The sequence below is a fragment of the Nanorana parkeri genome, unplaced genomic scaffold, assembly GCF_000935625.1.
Source record: "Nanorana parkeri isolate BGI_ZX_2015 unplaced genomic scaffold, ASM93562v1 scaffold924, whole genome shotgun sequence".
Classification (NCBI taxonomy): Eukaryota; Metazoa; Chordata; class Amphibia; order Anura; family Dicroglossidae; genus Nanorana; species Nanorana parkeri.
In genome coordinates this window covers 59,610-66,922 of record NW_017307192.1, presented here as the reverse complement: position 1 = coordinate 66,922, position 7,313 = coordinate 59,610, and the positions used below count along the sequence as shown (strand labels likewise).

The window sequence follows — 7,313 nt, the reverse complement described above, 5'->3', positions numbered from 1 at the left end:
GGGCTCAGTCTCTGCTCTGTATAACATTGTATGGGCTCAGTATACCATTGAACGGGCTTAGTCTTTGCTCTGTGTTTTGGTTTACAAGGCTCAGTTTCTGCTCTGTATACTCATTGTATCTGCTCTGTGTCTCAGTGTACAGGGCTTAGTCTCTGCTCTGCCTCAGTGTACACGATTAAGTCTCTGCTCTGTGTCTCAGTGTACATGGCTAAGTCTCTGCTCTGTGTCTTGGTGTACAAGGCCCAGTCTCTGCTCTGCCTCAGTGTAAAAGGTTCAGTCTCTGCCCCGTTTGTCAGCAATTGGGCACATTATCTGCTCGGTGTCTCAGTGTACAGGGCTCGGTCTTTGCTCTCTATCTTGGTGTACAAGGCTCAGTCTCTGCTCGGTGTCTCAGTGTACAGGGCTTGGTCTCTGCTCTCTGTTTTGGTGTTCAAGGCTCAGTCTCTGCTCTGTGGCTCAGTGCAGAGGGTTCAGTCTCTGCTCTATGTCTCAGCCTATAGTTTATGTTGTGGCAACAATGTGTCTAGGGTTGCCACCTGTCCAGGATTCACAGTTCGGGTTTTGAATGCTGTGTTCGGGTTTCATGGCATCAGAAACCCGGACACAAGATGTCAGGCAGACAGGGACAACCAAAATTAAGATAGGGGCTACTGGCCCCCCACTGAAAACAGTCTCAACTGTGATATTTACATATGAATGGGCGGCGCTATGTACATATGAATAAGCTACGACTTATGCTCCCCAAAAAATGTCTGTGCGTCGCTAGAGTGTTCGGGTTTCGCTAGAAGAAAAGGTGGCAACCCTAAATGTGTCATCTGAGAAAAATTTTGGTTTTAAAATGTGTTTCTCTTTCCTACGTCAGAAAATTGCTAGGTATGCTGATGGCATTCTGCAAACTTCCTATTTTCTCTACAGCTTGTTTATATACTTATGTTCCCCCCTTGTCAGTGATCTCATTGACTGCATTGTCCTATACAGTGGGAGAGGAAGTGGAGGTTGTCCTGCAAAGTCTGGGCAATGAGAAGGGAAGTGAGTGTGTTGGAGAGGGAAGAGGAGAGAAAGGCTTACACATGGAAAGTGTAGAAGAGGTCAGACAGTAACGCAGGTGCTGAAGTCCCCTGTAATGGCTCTGAACAGCTCAATATACGTCCGGCACCTGTCACTCCTCACCGAAACTTTCTAACCTCTGCAATCATTTTACTTTCCATCACCATTTAAAAGAATGTTGAAAAAGAAAAGTTTTTTTTTCAGTCTTATGTAGATTTAATTGTGCATACATTGTAAAAGGTCATACTTTCATTCTGAGCTGAAGTTTTGGATTTTTTGGCTACCAACAATACTTGAGATTCGTATTGATCATTTGTTAATGAGCTCCGATTCCAAATGTACAGCTCTGACCATGGTTGCTCCTCCCAAATTCACTTTCTTTACACTACTAAGCCCATGCCTTGGCACACAACTCAGATTCGATCACAATGAAGAGCTACGCACACTGCTGAACGAAAGTGGAGAAAATCTAACATAAACAGGGATTTCCTCAACTATAAATCAAAGCTATACCATTTTCACTGCACTCGGAACATAGCCAAGAAAGTATTGTACAACCTTCTGATTCTCCGCTCATCCCAACACCCAACTCCTACTACTGTGTTCACTGCCCAAGACCTTGTCAACTTTGTAAAGAAGAGCCAATCATAAATGGGCATTTGTAAAAATGTGAATCTTTACAAGATAAACTCAGGCGTTAAAGTTTAAAAATAAATTTCAGTACCTTAACTATGAACAACAATGTATCTTATTTGTGTATCACTCGGCTGTAGATTCTCCAATCATCTCTGAATTGGTACTGACACTGTCCTTCCTTCTGGAGGGGGCTACTTTTTCCCCGAAGGGCTGTTGTATGGGCTATTCACAACAGCCCGTACAGCAGCCGAAGGCAGCCAAGGGGCTCAACCAAGCCAAAGGCATATGCTTCGGCTCGACTGTGACAGTGACAGCCAAAGTGTGGAGAACGGCCTGCCAAAGGTCGGCCGTTCGCTCCGCAAATGACAGCTGGGCGGAGGCAGCTGTGATCTCACGGCTTGCTCCGCCCAGTTGTTATGACAGATCAGCGTCCCCAAATGACCTGGGGACGCTGATCTGTCATTAAACAATAACAACTTGGAGGAGCCAGCCATGACGTTACAGAAGGCAGCCGATGTATGGCTGATTTCATCCGATGTACGGCTGAAATCAGCCATACTGAGCCGGAGTGAATAGCCGAACGTCGATTGCTCTGTTCACTTCGGCTCGGCTATTCACTCGGCTGCCTTCGGCAGTTTTGTGAATAAACCTGTAAGTTTCCTAAAGAATTGCCCTTATGCTCTGGAATTACAAACTAGTAGTCCATCACTGGAGACTTTTTTTTAAAATCCGATTAATCGATTAATCGAACTTAATAATCGGCTAACTAATCGATTATGAAAATAATCGTTAGCTGCAGCTCTAGAATTTTCTTACCCATGCTAACAAACTTGCTCCTACATTGAAACAATCCCCTAAAACCCACATGTTACAAGACTACCTACTCTACTCTGTCTAACCATTCCTAACCAACAACCACCCCCTGTCACCTTTACCCATTGCCAACTCCATTATCTGTTGTATCTAGTGTTCCCTGACTTGTTGGCCCCATTCACATCCAGTTACAAAAGCAAATGAGCTCCATCATGGAAGAGTTAAAAGCAATACACATGTTCCCGAATTTACGTTGTGGTTATATTTTGAGGCAGTTGAATGGAGTTTTTCTATAAGCCACATATGCCTGACCTGGATAAATTCATCTATTTGCATAGTTAGAGAAGGGGATGCTGCAACAATGACAAAACAACTTCCAAAGCATAATCAGCCATTATAGGTCATTAAATGTATAAGATCTGTTATGCGGAAGCCTATCTATCAGTGAAGGGAAATGGCAATTACTAATATGTTTCTGTACATATATGCTCAGATATGATCACAAGCATTTTGTTTGAAGTAATCATGTGAGGAGCTATTAGCCTGTTATTAACGAAAAGCAGAAAAATACAAAGGCATTGTCGGGAAATGAGAATTGTTCTATAACATGCAAGTTCAGACATTCTAAACCCAATGCTTTACATCAGAGTTCCCTAACTTTATTATGTTCCATGTTATAACATTAGATGTTTTCAAAGCTCCTGTTGGTTATTGTCATTTGACCTAAAGCAGACCCCTAACGTCAGTACATCTATTGCTACTGCGCATATTTCTAAAACCCTCCATACCCGCTGGGGGAGATTGCCCGAAGATTCTGGGGTTCATTTAGAGCCTTGGTTCTCAACCTGTGTAACCTCAGGACCCACATTTGTCCTTGGACATTAAGACCCAAGTCGCACTGCACTGGAATGCAAGGCATTGCGGTATCGTGCGTTCTGGTGCGGGCGATCCTCAGCTTGGGGTCCAGTGCTGGGCTGCTGTGCTCTGATGGAGCTCCATCCATACATGCATTGCTTGTAAAACTGCCTTGTGCGCCCTGTAGAGGTGCTAGGAGCCAGAATGTGACGTCACTCTGGTCCAGACACCTCTACAGGTCACATGAGGGAGCTGTATAAGCAATGCATGTATGGATGAAGCTCCTTCGCAGCCATAGCTCCAGCCCACCCCACCCCACCTCAAGCTGACACTTGGCACCGGGCAACATATTATGAATGGCTGCTCAGCACAAGAACTGATATTGCTACGCTGGGGGGAGGAGCCTCTCACATAGAAAAGTGGAAAGCACGCGGCCACCCACTGAAAATGGGGTCGCAACCCACTTTTGGGTCACGACCCACAAGTTGAGAACCAAGGATTTAGAGCATGCTCAGTCTGCAAGGGAATTTTCACTTATTTTAGCGATCGTGGTGAGCCATATACATATATTACTAAAGCTGAGGCTCCCAGACCTGAATGGCATTCAGGAGCTCTCGAATGGCATTCGGGTCTAGAAGATTCAGCTTTAGTAATAATATCTGTATATGGTTTTCTGTGGTATTCGCAACGAATATTTGTTTGTTACCTTAATATAATAGGCAACATATTCCTTTTAGCAAAATTAGATTTTATTTAAAGTTCAATATAACATTTAGAAGTACTATTGTGTACTCCTGACCCTGTCTGAATTAAACTTTGGAGTATAGACCCCGATCAGCCATAACATTATGACCACTGAGACCCCATTCACACCTAGCGACATACCTTTTGCAGCGGATCCGCACGGCCGGGATAGCGCGACTTTCGGGGGGCGTTCCAGCGACGATCCAGCGACGGTAGCGCGACCTTCCCCGTCGGGCTCCATAGAAAAAAAGGAAAATCGCGCAAAATCCGCCGAAAAAAGGGTCCGGTAGAAGCGACGCGCGACCGCGACGCGCGACATGGAGTTAAGACAGCTCCATTGAATAACATTGGCCGGCGACTTCTCGCGATATCGCGCGGCAAAAATGCGCGATATCGCGGCGGAAATCGGGCGACAATTCGCTATCTGTGAACGGGGCCTGACAGGTTGCCAAGCCAGCAGCGATATGCTTTGGGCAATGTTCTGCTGGGAAACCCTAGGTCATGCCATTCGTGTGGATGTTACTTTGACACGTACCACCGACCTAAACATTGTTACTGACCAAGTACACCACTTCATGGAAACAGTATTCCCTGATGACGGTGGCCGCTTTTCAGCAGGATAATGCACCCTGCCACACTGCAAAAATGGTTCCAGATTAGTCTGAGGGACACAAAAACGAGTTTGAGGTGATGACTTGGCCTCCAAATTCTCCAGATCTCCATCCAATGGGGCATGTGTGGGATGTGCTGGAAAAAACAAGTCCGATCCATGGAGACCTCACCTCACAACTTCCAATAAAGGATCTGCTGCTGACGGCTTGGTGCCAGACAGTGGCGTCACAAGGGGGGTGCGGCCCACACCCGGGTGACACCATTGCAGGGGTGACAGCAAAACGACTGACTTCTTTTGGTGTCACCCCCTCCAGGGCTGTCATATGCATTCTGTCTTTATTACCTAGTGGGCCACAGACCAGGTAAAATGAATGCAGCCAATGAAATCTGAAAAGTCTGAATTCCTGTCCTGTATACTTGTTCTAAGTCAGTGTCTCACTAGATAGTGATGGCAGCATTTGGATGAAAGCATCAGAGCCTGTGGCAGTAAAAAAGTCAGAAAGAGCAGCTGTCACTTTTCATTTTCAAACTGCATAGAAAGAGGACCTGTAGTGTTGCAAACATGGTGCAAGGGTGGTAACGATGGAATATAAGCATGGTGCTGGCTTTTCTCAGGTTTTTGGCATGGTGTTGCTCCTTGTGGTGTTTGCAAGTACCTGTGATATTCCTCAAAGCAAATTATGGTCCAGTAGAGCCCTGAATTCCAGGCCCATGTCATATACATATTGACTTCTCTCCACACAGACACTAAGCCCTATTCCCTACTACCACTAAGTCATACAGTCCAGTTTCAGAACCTCAGGGGCCAGTGGTGGCTCCTTCATTGGACTATCAAATATCAGGGTGGGGCTTTGTGATAGAAAGTGGCAGAGCATAGCCAGCATTTAGAATATGAAAGGGTCACTTTATTATTTGGATTATTTATTAATGTTCTGATTTTTTTTTTTTCTTCCTTCAGAGCCGGAGCAGAACCGAGGGAGTCACGTGATGCGGAGAAACGCACAGACTGGTAAGAACTGCATAGCAGTATGTTCAAAGTCATTGTATTCCTAGCCATAAAACCTCCCTAGTACCTGACCTTGTCTACGTAGGTTTGGCTTTCTGATCTGAGCATTGGGAAGCCAGGTCTTTACCTGATTTTGTAACTCATATTACTCGATAAGTCTAAAAGGTTCAAGCAATGGTGTCTGAAAAGAACTTGAAGACAAATATTAACAATTATACAATGACTGCACACTGATAGAAAACAATCACTGGAACATTATTATTAATATTATTATTATAACAAATGCTGTGATATTTTTTATTTGATTATTTTTTAATTGCAACTGCAAAGTCCCACCCAAGTACTGAGACCCAAACTTTGATAAAAGCAGTCATATGATCTACTTCCATAGACATTTGAGGCAGCAGTAGGGATTCAGATTACCCGTTCCTGCACTATTTTATCAGCATTAATAGGGTGAGGTAAGAACCTCCCTAGAGGACACAGCCACAGTGAAGAGTCTCACCTTACCTCATGACAGGAATGGCCATGAGGTAATGCCCTATGCAATTTCAGCCCACCAGGCATCTCCAGAGCAAAACAGTCCAGCAACTATGAGAATTGGCACACGGAACGTCAAATTCCCGTCTTCATAAAGTTTCTTCTTTAATGCTCTACAGGTGAAACTCGAATAATTAGAATATTGTGCAAAGTTCATTTATTTCACTAATGCAACTTAAAAGGTGAAACTAATATATGAGATAGACTCATTACATGCAAAGCAAGATAGTTCAAGCAGTGATTTGTCATCATTGTGATGATTATGGCTTACAGCTCATGAAAACCCCAAGAACCCCAAATCCACAATCTCAAAAAAATAGAATATTACATGCAATCAATAAAACAAGGATTGTACATAGAACAATATCGGACCTCTGAAAAGTACAAGCATGCATATGTACTCAGTACTTGGTTTGGGCACCTTTTGCAGCAATTACTGCCATTACTTTTGCATGATATTCTAATTATTCGAGTTTCACCTGTATATTGAGGACTTCAAACATGAACAGTTTGACAAAACAGCACTCTCTGATGAACTAATGAGTTTTCAGGTCAATGGTGACCCTTTTCCAAGCATTAAATATCCTCAATTCACCATCACAATGACTACCAATAACAGAAAAGTGGGTGTGAAAGCACCATCCAATCATAAGACCTCCAGGTGGCAGACCTAATGTTACCCTATTCCCTCAGTCCTACAAGTGGCATCACCAAATCCAAAGAAGTTTGTAACCAAAATCAAAATTATAAGCTGGTTTCCAAGGGCAGGCCTGATGGGTAATTGCTCATATAAGTGATAACCAATGCCTCTTAATGGATAGTACTGAACCCCAGGCCAGCCTTTGCAACCCAAAACTGAATGCAACAGTTCTCCTGTCTTGGACAACACTCTTAACCTTTTCTGTCTATCCGTCTGTCCAAACTAGCCCGAGTACTGACTCTTCGCCAGACCTCTACAGGGACACGTGGGTTAAGTACCTGGGTATTGCTAATGAAGTTGGGGAATCATTTCGTGCCCTGGTGCCTAAAGCATTAGTTTGGTCTACCTATGGTGTCTCCA

At 44.1% G+C, this 7,313-nt stretch overlaps 1 protein-coding gene across 1 annotated transcript in view; it reads left to right on the top strand.

Moving 5' to 3' along the window:
• Positions 1-7,313, top strand: part of DMTN (dematin actin binding protein) — a 51,292-nt gene that overhangs the window by 16,306 nt on the left and 27,673 nt on the right. The window contains exon 3 of the mRNA XM_018566212.1: positions 5,666-5,716. The gene's annotated coding sequence lies outside the window, so the exon portion shown is untranslated. The remainder of the gene's footprint in view (positions 1-5,665; positions 5,717-7,313) is intronic.